Here is a 16621-nt window from a genome sequence, read left to right on the forward strand (position 1 = left end):
TTTAAATTTTGCAAATTTAATTTTGTTCTACAAATATAGTCAAGTAAATTTGTACCAAATTATATATAAGTTTAGTTTTTTTGTGATCCCAGCTATATTCACTATTTTTAAATAAATGCTTTATTGACAACACTTATTAAGTTGTTGAAAATGCAACTCATCACTTATATTATTAACTTGTGGATAAGAAGGGGTTTTCCCTTATTTTATACAAAATGGTCGAATAAAAAAGAACAACTAATTGAAGATGTAGACCGCATGTATACATATATATATATATATATATATATATATATATATATATATATATATATATATATTCCAGTTATTGGCGTTAATATCTTTTTCTGAAGGGGAACTTATAAGGGGGTTGACAGGCCCTCAAAATTTGGTAATGTCGAATTTCATAGCTATACATGCTTTTTTAAGCCAACTATGTACGTTAAAATCATTTCGTGAGGGGAACCTTGTATGAGGGTAGAGTCAATTAGGGAGCGATCTTCATATAACTTAGTTCCTTTAAAACACACATCGGCAGAGCGTAAAATTTTCTTTCCACACTAACACTACTTCACTTTGTGTTTTTGCATTCCATGCACTGAAAGAAAAGTTTACAAAATTTTTTAGTGTTTTTGGTGTAGTGAGTTCACTACTTTACAGTGTACTGTATTATAAATAACAAAAAAACATTAAAATTTCTGGATTTTTTGTGAATAGGATTGGAAAAAATTTAAACACGGCCTATTATTTTTGAACATTGCTCTCGGAAATGCATTTATTTGCAATTTTAGATACAAAATGAATCTTAATATATACTCCATGTAAATAAAAGTAAAGAAATAATGGAAGATTTTGAAAAATGAAACAAATAATGGATCGTTAGGTGTATAAAAATATCCTCCAACAACTTTTGCGCTCATATACAGTACTATAAATATCAATTAACTGACAATATTTACAGGATAATGTTGTAAATAGGCTTGTATATCAAGAATTAACATAGTAGCGGGTATTACATTTGTTTAGGAGTTTATGTCGTTGATTCACATTTATTAAAATTCCCATTATTTTTTACAATTACACAGAAAAAAATTCTTTAAATAAATTTTTTTTACGTATTTACTGATAATTTTTCTTGAGATATTTTAAAATTAAAATAAATATTAAATATCAAATATTCTCATATGCAAAAATAACTTTCGGCAAACAAGAACCTATCTTTATGTTTAACAACAGAGATTTCTCTATGTGTAACTCCATCAAAAAACTGCGCTTGTATGTTTTACAGAAACTCACCACACAATAACCGAAACAGGGTTTGCTGTTTTATTTATTGTTTTGTTAACGGGTTTTGAAATGTAGACTTTCCGACATTTTTTAATGTACAAAGAAGGTCCATAACAAAGAATAATAAGAAGTTGGACTATGACATTGTTTTACAACAATAACATTTCCTTCTCTTCACAGACGAGTTCTGTGTAAATTCAACACACTGATGAGAACTCAATTCTCTCACAATACTTCAAAACTTTTTCGCGAAAATACCGGGATAATAGACGTTTTAAAAAAAAATTAATTTTTTTGACACTTAAAATTGATAAAACAAAGTTGTAAGTTTTGGTATTAAAAATGAAAAAATTATTTAAAATAAACCTATTTTTTGCAAAAGACAGATTTAAATTCCGAAAAATATATTTATATCTATATTTAAATCTTTACTGATCAGATGTGGGCAAAATAAATTAAAAAATCTGGGAATGTAGAAATTTAAATGCTATTTATTTTTTCTAAAATACTAATACAAAAATTCTACCAATACATACTTAGAGTTAGGCATCGAATGAGAACTCCTTTAGGTACCAAATGACAAGCCCCAATTTCTTTATATTTTTTGGTCCATAACTTTTACAGTTTTGAAATTTTGACTTTATTAACTTTTTTAAGAGAAGTTTTTGAGTATTTTTGACTTTTTTCGCCATATTTAGACTTTTCGACTTATTTCGACATTAGGATTCTATAGACTTTTAAAATAATTATCGAAGTCGATTTTTTTGTTAAGTCGATTTTGCAAATAAAAGTCGAAAAAAGTTGAAAAGCTCGAACAAATTGATAAGTGGACAATTTAATACTATGTTTCCACTGGCACAAAGTATACAGAGGCGTCACGGCAAAAATATATATTTGTCTCTTTCGCACGATACTATTTCAACTTGTTTTGTTTTGGTCTTATTTTTTGGGTTTCTTTTCAATTTTCTTATTGGAGGTAAGTAAATTATGAGTTAATTGCTGTAAAAAATATAAAATAAAACATCATAATATGTATATATATAAATAAAACACATAATTTATATGCAATTAAAACTTTTTAAAATTTTGCACAAAAGTTATTTTAATTTTGTTTATTTTCTTTTGCTTTGTTGTTCTGTTTACAAAATAGCCTTATATAGTGTTGTTTGTTTTAACGCACTGTGTGTATTAAACCCAAAAATTAGTTTTCTCTGTCTACCGAGACCATTTCAAAAAAATCTGATTTTAGTGTTTTTGAACTGTCAAAAATGACACCTCTGTATACTTTGTGCCACTGGCTTGAAATCTACTAGATTTGCGTAAACCTCTTCAAGGTCTTTCCTTCTTCTTCTGTTGCTGTTACTCTCAGTAACATTGTCAATCATTGGAAAAGACCACCGAAACATATGTTTTTATTTCAAGGACTTTCCACTGAGCTTACTAGTTTTTGATATTCGAATTTTCGAACAAATCCCGTCATTATTTTGATATAACGAGAGTAATGTTAATTTCCTTAAAATTTATACATTAAAAATACAAAATTAAAGTTGTAAAAGTATAAATTTGTTTATTAAATACCACTAATTTTAAAATTATAATTTGTTTTGTTTTTATTTCGAAATGAAAAGTCACTTTTTCTATGAAAAACATTAAACTTGAATGGATAGCCTATAGTTGTATTTGCTTATCCTAGATACAACTCAGTGTTGCATAAGCAAATCTTATTCGAAAGAATTTCGACATGTTTTAAATCAAATCTAGTAGATTAAGTAGATTTGGATTTGTCAAAACTGCATGGCAAATCTACACGATTTCAACTAGTTTTGCCCAAAGCCATTAGATTTGCTTTGTCACTTTTGACATTTAAAAAAGTATAAAATCAGCTTTTGTCTGATTTTGAAATTGTTTGGTGAGAAGAGGTATATAAAATACAGCTAAAAAAATCATTGAAATGGTTTTGTGCGAAAGAGAGTGAAATGGTTTTTTGCTCGAGACGCCTCTGTATACCCTGTGACATAGCATAAAATTTTTATCCAACAATTTACATAATTTAAGTTTTTATGAAGAAAAATATTTTTAGCGTTTTTAATATAATAGCAACTTATTTTCATTAAAATAAAAAATGTCTACTTGTACAATTTATATTTCGTTTTACGTCTTTCTGTTTATTAATTTCCTTTCGGAAGAGTCGAAAAAAAGTTAAAAGTCGACATAAGGTCAAAAAGTTAAAAAATTTCGAGTTTTCAAAAATACAAAATTTCGAAAAGTCAACTTTTTAATTCTACTACGTTTGATTACTTTTTCAGTATTTATACGTATTAAAAATGTAATGCTTCCAGTGCCTCGTTTTTGTACAGACAGTGAAATTGAAGAAAAAATATATATATATATATATATGTATATATATATATAATTATCCCACTATATATATATATATATATATATATATATATATATATATATATATATACATTTACATTTTTCATCATTTATTTTGATGAGCCTAAGCAGTCGACTTTTTGTTAAAAGTTAAAGATCTTAAAATAAAAGATAAATAAACACAAAAAATAGAGATATTAAATGAAAATTGTTCGAAAAATTATCCCACTAAATTCGCCCTTGGCAAATTCTAAGTTTACGCCCACGTACTTTTTTAACACGTGAGAAATTTCTCACAAAATTTTCTTACAGAAACACTTTTACTCACAAATTTCCAATAACTTACGTCAAAAAACATAAATGGCAGATAGTTCTCACAAAATTTTCTTACAGAAACACTTGCATGTGAGAAATGATGAATTTGTTTCAATTCACATTGTTTTTTCTTCAATTTCACTGTCTGTACAGAAACGAGGCACTGGAAGCATTACATTTTTAATACGTATAAATACTGAAAAAGTAATCAAACGTAGTAGAATTAAAAAGTTGACTTTTCGAAATTTTGTATTTTTGAAAACTCGAAATTTTTTGACTTTTTGACCTTATGTCGACATTTTAACTTTTTTTCGACTCTTCCGAAAGGAAATTAATGGTTAGGTTAGGTTAGGTTGATAGGAGGATGTATACTACATCAAATCCGAAGAAATACACCTAGGCCACTATCGGGCCTGTTGTGCGCTCCAATTCAAGAAAAAAAAAAAAAAAAAAATTGTTTACTGAATGTTCAGAAACTCAGTTTCCTGGACGTAATTCCTAAGAATCTTCCAATCGGTGTTGGTTAAGAATGTTATTTCCGGAATAACATCACTTCCAAGATACTTGGATCTAACTTCGACGAATGCCTGACAATGGCAAAGAAAGTGCTCCAGAGTTTCACTGTCCTCTCCACATGCTCTACATTCGTCTGAATTCGCACGTCCAATTTTGTATAGATGTGCTCGTAATCCTGTGTGTCCACTTAGAATACGTACCATCATACTAACCTCAGACTTGCTCATTTTGAGAAGATTTCTCGTCTTGCTCTCATCAGGGTCACCCCATAGAATCTTTGTGGTTCTACCCACCGTTTCATTATTCCAAGAGGCCTTATGGGATTCTCTCATCCATATTTTTAATTCAGCTTTTGTTGCGTCGAATGGTTTTGCGTTTGTCAGGTTAACTACATCGAGCTCCCTTCCCTTTAAAGCTATTACATTCGCCCTTTCGTTGCCGATTACTCCCGAGTGGCCTGGTACCCATATGATGTGAACCTTACCTCTGGGAGAGTATTCAGTTAAAGCTTTCTTACAATCCAATACGGTCTTAGATTTAATTCTATCACCTGATATCGCACAAATTGCCTTCTGGCTGTCGGTAAATATATTAAGCCCTGTGGGCGCCATATTTATTCTAATCCAATTTACACATTCCGTTATTGCTCGTACTTCTGCCTGGAAGCTTGTGTTATGATTAGGTAAACGGTGGTATATTTCTGTTTCTGGGTCTTCAATATAGAACCCCAGACCCACTTTGTCCCCTAATTTAGAGCCATCCGTGTAGCAACGGATTCCTACTGGTATTTGCTCTAATGTTCCGCTTGACCAAGACATTCTATCTGGGATTAGCGTTTCAAAGTTTCCGACATATTCAGTGTCTGGTATGCGATCAGGCACGTCCGATGAATGTGTATAACCTTCCAATGTGTCCAGTATACATTGATGACGTGTCCTATAACCGTTTTTGGCCAGTTCGCCTAAAGTAAAGAGCCGTTCGGCTGTAAGCGCCGCCTCATATCTTATATATGTTTCAATGGGTGGAATATCTAGCAACGTTTCCAGAGCCTTGGTTGAAGTAGTACACATGGCACCACTTATACCCAAGCAGCATGTACGCTGAACTCCCTGTAGTAGTTTGATATTACACTTTTTGTCCAAAGCAGTCCACCAGATTATTGAAGCATAAGCTAGAATTGGTCTAATTACACTTTTATAAAGCCAATTTGTCATAGTAGGACTAAGACCCCATTTCATGCCTATGGTTCTCCTACATATCGCCCAGCACCGATGTGCCTTGTTGATCCTATCCTCTATGTGGTGTCTCCATTTTAATTTCCGGTCAAGTATTACACCTAAGTACTTAACTTTGTCTGTCACCGGTATCTTCTTGCCCAAGAAGCAAGGTTCAGTATATGTAGAAATTTTTGTCTTTCTTGTGAAAAGACAGATTTCCGTCTTCGCCGGGTTAACATTGAGGCCTCTCGGTTGAGCCCAGCTCAAGGCCGTATTCAGAGCTTCCTCAGCTCTTCTACACAAGTAATTTGGATCCTTTCCCTTTAAAAGTATTACGACATCGTCTGCATAGCAGACAGGTCTAAGTCCTTTCTCGGTTAGGGTCCTTAGGAGGCTATTAATCGTGGTGACCCAGAGTAAAGGTGACAAAATGCCACCCTGTGGTATACCGCGAAATACCTTTTTCCTGATAGTTATATCGTACATCTCGCAGCTTATCCATCTGTTCCTTAGCATGTAGTTGATCCAGTTACGGAGCACCCGGTCAACATAAAACTGGTCTAGGGATTGGATAAGGGTATCAGTGTGCACGTTATTGAAAGCGCCTTCGATGTCAATGCATACTGCCAGTGTATACAGTTTGCTATCGAAAGATTCACCTATGTAGTGGACAACTTCATTTAAAGCGGTTTCCACCGATCGTCCCAGTTACCCAGGGTTTTTCCTGGGCAGATCTCCGCTCTCGCAGAGGGCAGCTGTCCTCGAACGATTCAACCAGGGCACTTGTGAACGTTTCCACTTTGGCATCTATATCCTCTTTATTTCGACATTGAAAAGTGTCCTGACCTAAACGGTTCTTTAGTAAGGTCCCGAACATTGTCCAATTAGTTTTAGACTTGTTCCGAAACTTTATCGGCTTTGGTGGTGGCCTTAGTATTTTGAATCTTATGTACCGATGATCAGAAAAGGAGTGCTCGTCCGAAACTCTCCAATCCTGAATTTCGTTTATAAGCTCTTCTGAACATATAGTTATATCTAATACTTCTTCTCTGATTCTATTGACGAAGGTAGCTTTATTACCTAAGTTCAATGTTATCAAGTCTTTAGTATTAAAGAAATCCATGAGGGCTTGTCCCCTGCGATTGGTGTTTGTACTACCCCAAGCTACATGATGCGAGTTGGCATCACAACCTATTACAATTTTCTTATTTTTCCTTTGTGCCTCTTCAACCAGTTTCATCAGATCCGACGTTGGTGGTAGTGTCGGAGAATCGAAAGGCAGGTAAATAGATGCAAGGAATATGTTGCCACGACCTTGCTTCAGCACCGTTGCATCCGATGTTGATAATCCTGTTGAGAGGAGAAAACATAAGTTCTTGTGACATAAGATACATGTTCTCGGGCGAGATCCTGTATCAGTGTAGAAAAGTTGGAAATTTACGTGATTTAATCCAGAAACCTTGTTGCGAATCGTCCAAGGTTCCTGGATTAAAGCTATATGTATTTTACCTGTGTTGATTTTAGCCATCAGAGCGTTGGTAGCTGTCTCGCTCCGATGGAGGTTTATTTGGATAACCTCAATCATGGTCATCCATTAAACTGTCTTCCAGCGAGTTGGTGGTCACCTCCTCGCTCTTTGGAAATTAATAAACAGAAAGACGTAAAACGAAATATAAATTGTACAAGTAGACATTTTTTATTTTAATGAAAATATGTTGCTATTATATTAAAAACGCAAAAAATATTTTTCTTCATAAAAACTTAAATTATGTAAATTGTTGGATAAAAATTTTATGCTATGTCACAGGGTATATAGGCGTCTCCAGCAAAAAACCATTTCACTCTCTTTCGCACAAAACCATTTCAATGATTTTTTTAGCTGTATTTTATATACCTCTTCTCACCAAACAATTTCAAAATCAGACAAAAGCTGATTTTATACTTTTTTAAATGTCAAAAGTGACAAAGCAAATCTAATGGCTTTGGGCAAAACTAGTTGAAATCGTGTAGATTTGCCATACAGTTTTGACAAATCCAAATCTACTTAATCTACTAGATTTGATTTAAAACTAGGGTTCTATAGTTGAAACGAAAAGTCGACTTTTCGACTTTTCGACTTTTTGCATTTAGTTAAAAGTCGACTTTTCGACCTTTCGACTTTTTCCATTTTATGAAAAGTCGATTTTTCGACCTTTTTCATTTATTTAAAAGTCGACTTTTAGACTTTTCGACTTTTAGTATTTTATAAATGGTCGACTTTTCGACTTTTTCCGACTTTTTTCGACTTTTCGACCTTTTGACTTTTTCCGACTTTTTTCGACTTTTCGACTTTTTTCGACTTTTTTCGACTTTTTTCGACTTTTTCCGACTTTTTTCAACTTTTCGACATTTTCCGACTTTTCGATTTTTTACGACTTTTTGACTATTTTCGACTTATTTCGACTTTTTTTCGACTATTTTTTACTTTTTTCGAGTTTTTCCGACTATTTTAGAGTTTTTGACCTCTTTTCCACTTTTTAAAATTTTCGAATATTTTCGACTTATCGACTTTTCGACTTTTTCCGACTTTTCGACTTTTTCCGACTTTTCGACTTTTTTCGACTTTTCGACTTTTTTCGACTTTTTTCGACTTATCGACTTTTTTCGACTTTTTTCGACTTTTATTTACAAAGTCGACTTTTCGACTTTTTTCATAGACGATAGTCGAGTTATCGACTTTTTTGGAACAAAATAGTCGACTTCGCCTTTTCGACTTTTTTCGACAAAAAGTCGATTGTTCGATTATTCGAAAGTCGATTTATAGAACCCTATTTAAAACATGTCGAAATTCTTTCGAATAAGATTTGCTTATGCAACACTGAGTTGTATCTAGGATAAGCAAATACAACTATAGGCTATCCATTCAAGTTGAATGTTTTTCATAGAAAAAGTGACTTTTCATTTCGAAATAAAAACAAAACAAATTATAATTTTAAAATTAGTGGTATTTAATAAACAAATTTATACTTTTACAACTTTAATTTTGTATTTTTAATGTATAAATTTGAAGGAAATTAACATTACTGTCGTTATATCAAAATCAAATGACGGGATTTGTCCGAAAATTCGAATATAAAAAACTAGTAAGCTCAGTGGAAAGTCCTTGAAATAAAAACATATGTTTCGGTGGTCTTTTCCAATGATTGACAATGTTACTGAGAGTAACAGCAACAGAAGAAGAAGGAAAGACCTTGAAGAGGTTTACGCAAAGTATATTAATAAAGTAGCGACATCTCTTGTTGTACAACAACATCTACAACAACCACATATATTTTGTTTTTGGAATAATTTAAGATTGTGTCAAAATAAAATTTCCTTGAACAACAATGTGAACAAAACATAAATAAAAAATATTACTTTTAAGTTAAAAATATTAACAATTTAATTATATTATTATATATTATACAATTTATTACACTTTTAAACTACTTTAAAACCACTTTTAATTCACTTTTTCAACTTTTCACAAATTTTAACAAATAGCAAAACACAATTTAAAAATGGCGACGTAAACAATGTTAACAATTTTCAAAACAAACTTTGACAACTTGCTTCATTTATCTAGTTTAAAAAAAAATAGTCAGCTGTTCAAGTGATGCTACTTTATTAATATACTTTGGGTTTACGCAAATCTAGTAGATTTCAAGCCAGTGGAAACATAGTATTAAATTGTCGACTTATCAATTTGTTCGAGCTTTTCAACTTGTTTCGACTTTTATTTGCAAAATCGACTTAACAAAAAAATCGACTTCGATAATTATTTTAAAAGTCTATAGAATCCTAATGTCGAAATAAGTCGAAAAGTCTAAATATGGCGAAAAAAGTCAAAAATACTCAAAAACTTCTCTTAAAAAAGTTAATAAAGTCACAATTTCAAAACTGTAAAAGTTATGGACCAAAAAATATAAAGAAATTGGGGCTTGTCATTTGGTACCTAAAGGAGTTCTCATTCGGTGCCTAACTCTAAGTATGTATTGGTAGAATTTTTGTATTAGTATTGTAGAAAAAATAAATAACATTTAAATTTCTACATTCCGAGATTTTTTATTTTATTTTGCCCACATCTGATCAGTAAAGATTTAATAAATATATTTTTCGGAATTTAAATCTGTCTTTTGCAAAAAATAAGTTTTTTTTATATAATTTTTTCATTTTCAATACCAAAATTTACAACTTTGTTTTATCAATTTTAATTGTCAAAAAAATTAAAATTTTTTTTTTTTAAAAACGTCTTTCAAGTCCTATTATCCCGGTATTTTCGCGAAAAAGTTTTGAAGTATTGTGAGAGAATTGAGTTCTGACCAGTGTGTTGAATTTACACATTCTTTGTTATGGACCAAAGAATAATAAGAAGTTGGACTATGACATTGTTTTACAACAATAACATTTCCTTCTCTTCACAGACGAGTTCTGTGTAAATTCAACACACTTGTGAGAACTCAATTCTCTCACAATACTTCAAAACTTTTTCGCGAAAATACCGGGATAATAGGACTTGAACGACGTTTTTTCACAAACACATAACTATTTTTTAATTTTTTACACAATTTTATCGCATTTAAAAATCCGAAATATTTTTATTTTTCACAAACTAAAAAAATATTTTTTTAATTTTTTTGACAATTAATTTTTGTGTGTTGAAATTAAAATTGACAAAACAAAGTTTTATATTTTGGTATTGAAAATGAAAAAATTATTTAAAATAAACTTATTTTTTTTTTTTTGCAAAAAAAGAGATTTTAAGTCCGAAAAATATATTTATTAAATGTTTACTGATTAGATGTGGGCAAAATAAATTAAAAAATCTGCGAATGTAGAAATTTAAATGTTATTTATTTTTCCTAAAATTTTTATGTACGATTTTATGCAAGTATGTATGTTTGGAAAGTGTGGTGAAAGTGGTTGGAGCTCCAATACTAATACAAAAATTCTACCAATACATACTTAGGCGCAATTTACATGAAGACTTTTCAGACGTCTGTTTTTTCCAATTCTCTTTTGAGAATCTTTCAAAAAATCATGAACATTTATACGGTGATTTTTTACATGCAACTATGCATGTCTTTTTTTGATGTTTAATTGTATAATCCTTTTTAATTACTTATTCGTAATAAAACTAAAATGAAATTTTTAACATAAAAACCATTTTAGTTTGATTTAGAAAAAATTAATAACACGCTATAGTATTTTTTTAATGCAAATTTTAATGTTTTCATGTAAAAAAAAGACAATTATTTTTTTACATGAGCATAATATCAACAGTACGAATGAGTTTAAAGAGGAATGTCAAAAACAATCATGAAAATCCCAAATCATGTTTGTTTTCTTCTCTACCCCGCTCACCACCAATCATCGACAAACATGAAAACAGACGTCTAGGCAAACATGAAAAAAAATCATCGTGTAAATTGGGTGTTAGAGTTAGGTACCGAATGACAACTCCTTTACATACCAACTGACAAGCCCCAATTTCTTTATATTCTTTGTTATGGACCTTCTTTGTACATTAAAAAATGTCGGAAAGTCTACATTTCAAAACCCGTTAACAAAACAACCTTTTAATAAAACAGCAAACCCTAACAGCTGTTTTCGGTTGTTGTGTGGTGAGTTTCTGTAAAAGCATAAACAAATGAAGCAAAAACAAATTACTAGACAAATGTTTTTTGCGCTAAGAAAAAATATATAAATAAAATGTTTTATAGTCAGTGCCTGTGTTCTCGGAGTACACCATCTACCCCAATAATAATCCCGGTTGCATTTGAACCGGGATCTTACTACTGTCTAAGAAGATCTAGCCAATATTTGCCAAAATATTTTTACTTGATGGAGAATTATTGAGAATGGACTATATCGGTATATGATTTCTCTTATCTTAATATAACGTTACTTTCACAAATTGATTTAATATCTAATAAAAGGCTTCAAAATGCCCGTATAGTAACAAAATTCTACATAATTATAGGAGTCAAAATCGTTTTGGCCCCATATATTCAGAAAATGACTAACGTACATTACTTGATTTAAAATATCACTATTGCAATGAAATTTGAAATAAACAAGTTTCATATAAACAAAAATTTCTCTTTCCAATTGTATGAGGAACAGGACATAATTGACTCTATTCCTATAAAAAGTCCCCTTCAGACTAACACTCAGACCATGCTTTAATATTCGTATAGCAAAGAAATACGACAAAAATAAGTTTTAAAGGAACTAAATTATATGAAGATCGCTCCCTAATTGACTCTACCCCCCATACAAGGTTCCCCTCACGAAATGATTTTAACGTACATAGTTGGCTTAAAAAAGCATGTATAGCTATGAAATTCGACATTACCAAATTTTGAGGGTCGGTCAACCCCCTTATAAGTTCCCCTTCAGAAAAAGATATTAACGCCAATAACAGGAATATACATATATACCAGAATCTCCACCGTTTTGTCAAATTTTATGAGGATCAGTACATAATTTAACCTATTCCCCATATAAAGTCTCCCTTATGAGGATCAATATATAATTGATCCTACCCCCAACATAAGGTCCCCATCTAAAAATAGCTTTAAATCTGATAACTTGCTTCCATATTCCAGTATAGCAATGAAATTCGACATGAACAAGTTTTGTAGCAATGAAAATATCTTATACCCCATACACGAAATCTAGTAGATTTCATTTAAAATCTTTTTAAAAATCTAGTTTACACTTACTATTTTTGGCATTTAGGAAGATTTCATTTTTTCTAATATTTCTTGAAATTGTGTCTTATATGGAATATAAGAAGGAAAAATGGGATATTTATTAACATTTTATTTATAATAAAATATTCGATTTATTAAAATTTTGTTTAGATTTTAATTTTTTTGTTTTGTTTTTCTCGGTTTTGTTGTGTAGCGTCGTATTCTTTAGTATTATTTAGGAAAAAACAGAGTTGCATCACTAAAAACTATTAGATTTTGAGTAGATTTTAACAAAATCTAGTTACGAAGTCATTTTGTTTGGTATGGGAAATCTAGTCAACTAGATTTGGCACGAAATCTCATAAGTACTAGATTTCATTGCAGTGTAAATGGGCTATTTGGCTATGTTTCCACTGGCTAGACATCTACTAGGGTTCTATAAATCGACTTTCGAATAATAGAACAATCGACTTTTTGTCGAAAAAAGTCGAAGTTGACTATTTTGTTCCAAAAAACTCGATAACTCGACTATCGTCTGTGAAAAAAGTCGAAAAGTCGAATAAAGTCGAATAAAGTTGTAAAAAGTCGAAAAAAGTCGGAAAATGTCGAAAACTCGAAAATTATAGAAAAAAGTCAAAAATAGTCGGAAATTTTAAAAAAGTGTAAGAAAAAGTCAAAAACTCTAAAATAGTCAAAAAATAGTCGAAAGAAGTCGAAAATAGTCAAAAAGTCGAAAAAAATCGAAAAGTCGGAAAAAGTCGAAAAGTCGACTATTTATAAAATACTTATAGTCGAAAAGTCTAAAAGTCGACTCTTAATTAAATGAAAAAAGTCGAAAAATCGACATTTCATAAAATGCAAAAAGTCGACATTTAACTAAATGAAAAAAGTCGACTTTTCGTTTCAACTATAAAACCATATAGTAGCATATAGGCGAAAGGGATTGTCAAAGACCTAAGTCCCCTGTCAAAAACCTAACTGGTGAGAATGTATTAGTAGAAGCACGAAAATAAACACAGTTGTTCGAAAGGTACTAAATAATAAATGTTGTTTTGATAACTTATTTTTGTGTGTTATTACTGGGATTTCATATGCTAGTGAATGAAAATATTTGTTAATTAATTTTCTTCAGAAGATATTTCATCTTAAAACATATAAAAAACACGTCTTTTTATTATTATTTTTCTGCACTAGTAGAAAAAGAAAAAAAGTATGTGAAATACTTTTTTCATTTTCAATACGAAAATTTACAACTTTTCTTTTATACGTTTTGTTCTCTCAAGAATGTTTTATTCTCTCAGAACTCGTCTGTGTGAAGAGAATAACAAATTTTGTTTGACAACCCCTTCAGTTTCGCCTATATCCCTACTATATGTATAGAACCCTAACATCTACTAGATTTGCCTAAACCTCTTCAAGGTGTTTCCACTGAACTTAAACGTTTCTTACATTCGAAGAAATTTTGTCATTTTATTTTAATATTTACACAAAAAGTTAATTTCTATTTTTGAAATTACTCATTAAAAATATATAATAAATGTAGATTTATGTCTTAAATACCACCAATTTAAAATTTATAATTTTTTATTTCGAAATTAAATTTTTTGTGTAAATATTAAAATAAAATGACAAAATTTCTTCGAATGTAAAAAACGAGTAAGTTCAGTGGAAACACCTTGAAGAGGTTTAGTCAAATCCAGTTGATTTCTAGCTAGTGAAAACATAGCCAAATAGCCCATTTACACTACAATGAAATCTAGTACTTATGACATTTCGAGCCAAATCTATTTGATTTTAACTAGATATCCCATACGAAACAAAATGACTTCGTAAGTAGATTTCGGCAAAATCTACTAAAAATCTAATTGTTTTTTGTGATGCAACTCTGTTTTTTCATAAATAATATTAAAAAATACGACGCTACAACTTCAATAATTAAAATAAAACGTCGACTTTTCGACGTTTTGCAGTATATGCACGAAAAGTCGACTCATCGACTTTTACAATTTCAATTTATCGACTTTCCACTTTCCCAAGGATCTTACTGGCAAATATTTTGTACGGAAGGATTTTTAATCCTTAATCCTTTTAATCCTTATTCCAAGGAGTTTTTGGTGCGACACATCTTAGATTATGTATAATTTACCAGTATCGATTTTACTGACCATTTTGCAGGTATCCAATTTTTCAAGGATCTACTCTACCGATTTTTCACACGGAAGGATTTTCTTAATCCTTACCATGTCTCCTACCATATTCAAAGGAGTTTTTGGCGCGACACTCTTTAGATCTAATACAATTTGCCAGTAACGATTTTACTGACCATTTTGGAGGAATCCAATTTTCCAAGGATCTACTGTACCGATTTTTTGCACGGAAGGATTTTTTCCATCCTTAAAATGTCTTCTACCATATTCCAAAGAGTTTTTGGCGCGACATTCCTTAGATCCTATACAGTTCACCAACAACGATTTTACTGACCATTTTGGAAGAAGCCATGTCTCCTACCATATTCCAAGGAGTTTTTGACGCGATTCTCTTTAGATCCTATACAGTTTAGTTTACCTGCAACGATTTTTCTGACCATTTTAGAGGAATCTAATTTTACAAAAAACTGTAGTTCTAAGACTATATATAGTCTTGATTCCATTTTGTGTTTTCCACCACTTTCCATTGAGTTTTCCATGGTATTTTTTATTAGCTAAGAAATTTATTTTTCCCCTGGGTGTTGCCACTTAATTCCCAAAAACTCGAATTATTTCTCTGCCGTTGCTATTTTTCGTTGCTATCTGGACGGACATGTTTGAAGTTAATAGCAAAGAATAATAAGAAGTTGGACTATGACATTGTTTTACAACAATAACATTTCCTTCTCTTCACAGACGAGTTCTGTGTAAATTCAACACACTTGTGAGAACTCAATTCTCTCACAATACTTCAAAACTTTTTCGCGAAAATACCGGGATAATAGGACTTGAACGACGTTTTTTCACAAACACATAACTATTTTTTAATTTTTTACACAATTTTATCGCATTTAATAATCCGAAATATTTTTATTTTTCACAAACTAAAAAAATATTTTTTTAATTTTTTTGACAATTAATTTTTGTGTGTTGAAATTAAAATTGACAAAAATAAACTTATTTTTTTGCAAAAAAAGAGATTTTAAGTCCGAAAAATATATTTATTAAATGTTTACTGATTAGATGTGGGCAAAATAAATTAAAAAATCTGCGAATGTAGAAATTTAAATGTTATTTATTTTTCCTAAAATTTTTATGTACGATTTTATGCAAGTATGTTTGGAAAGTGTGGTGAAAGTGGTTGGAGCTCCAATACTAATACAAAAATTCTACCAATACATACTTAGAGTTAGGTACCGAATGACAACTCCTTTACGTACCAACTGACAAGCCCCAATTTCTTTATATTCTTTGGTTAATAGTTTAAAAAAAATCCCAAAATTGCGTTTTTACCTGAAACTTTAAAATATAAGGGCAGTGTCACACGTTCAATATATATAGTGATATTTGCTGTATTGTGATATGTATTGAACGTGTAGCACAAAGAATAAACAAGAAGTGAAACGCTGTCATTTTTTTTACAACAATAACATTACGCTCTTCTCACAGACGAGTGCTGTGTGAATCCAACACATATGTAAAAATTTTATTCTCTCTCCAAACTTCAAAACTTTTTCGCGAAAATTTGAGGATAATAGCACTTTGAAATATTTTTTATCACTTAACATTATATTTTATAATTTTTTTGCACAATTTAAACACATTTAATAGCCCGAAAATAATATATTTTTTACAAACGAAAAAAAAATATTTTTTATTTTTTGACATTGAATTTTTGTTGGTTGAAATTAAAACTAAAAAAAACAATGTTGTAAATTTTCGTATGGTAAACGAAAAAGATATTTCAAATAAATAATTTATTTTTTCAATATTATAGATTAAAAACAAATAGACGTGTTTATAAAATGTTTGTAGATAAAATATGTGGAAAATATCTTAAGAAACCTTTCAAAGTATAAATTGAAATGTAATATTTTTTTTTCAATATTTTTCAATACGATTTTTTGCAACTATGTTGACTTGAGAATTCTACTAATATATTTTTAGAGTTAGGTACCGGATGACAGTAGACTTAGGTACTTTTGACAACAGTTTCATTTTTTAT

General features: G+C 30.5%; 1 protein-coding gene across 1 annotated transcript in view; it reads left to right on the forward strand.

Moving 5' to 3' along the window:
* Positions 1 to 16621, forward strand: part of LOC119611674 (G-protein coupled receptor moody) — a 119038-nt gene that overhangs the window by 37523 nt on the left and 64894 nt on the right. The window lies entirely within an intron of this gene.

Source organism: Lucilia sericata, unplaced genomic scaffold, assembly GCF_015586225.1.
Source record: "Lucilia sericata isolate MDLA Ls3-8-SP2 unplaced genomic scaffold, ASM1558622v1 Contig000031F_arrow, whole genome shotgun sequence".
Lineage (NCBI taxonomy): Eukaryota > Metazoa > Arthropoda > Insecta > Diptera > Calliphoridae > Lucilia > Lucilia sericata.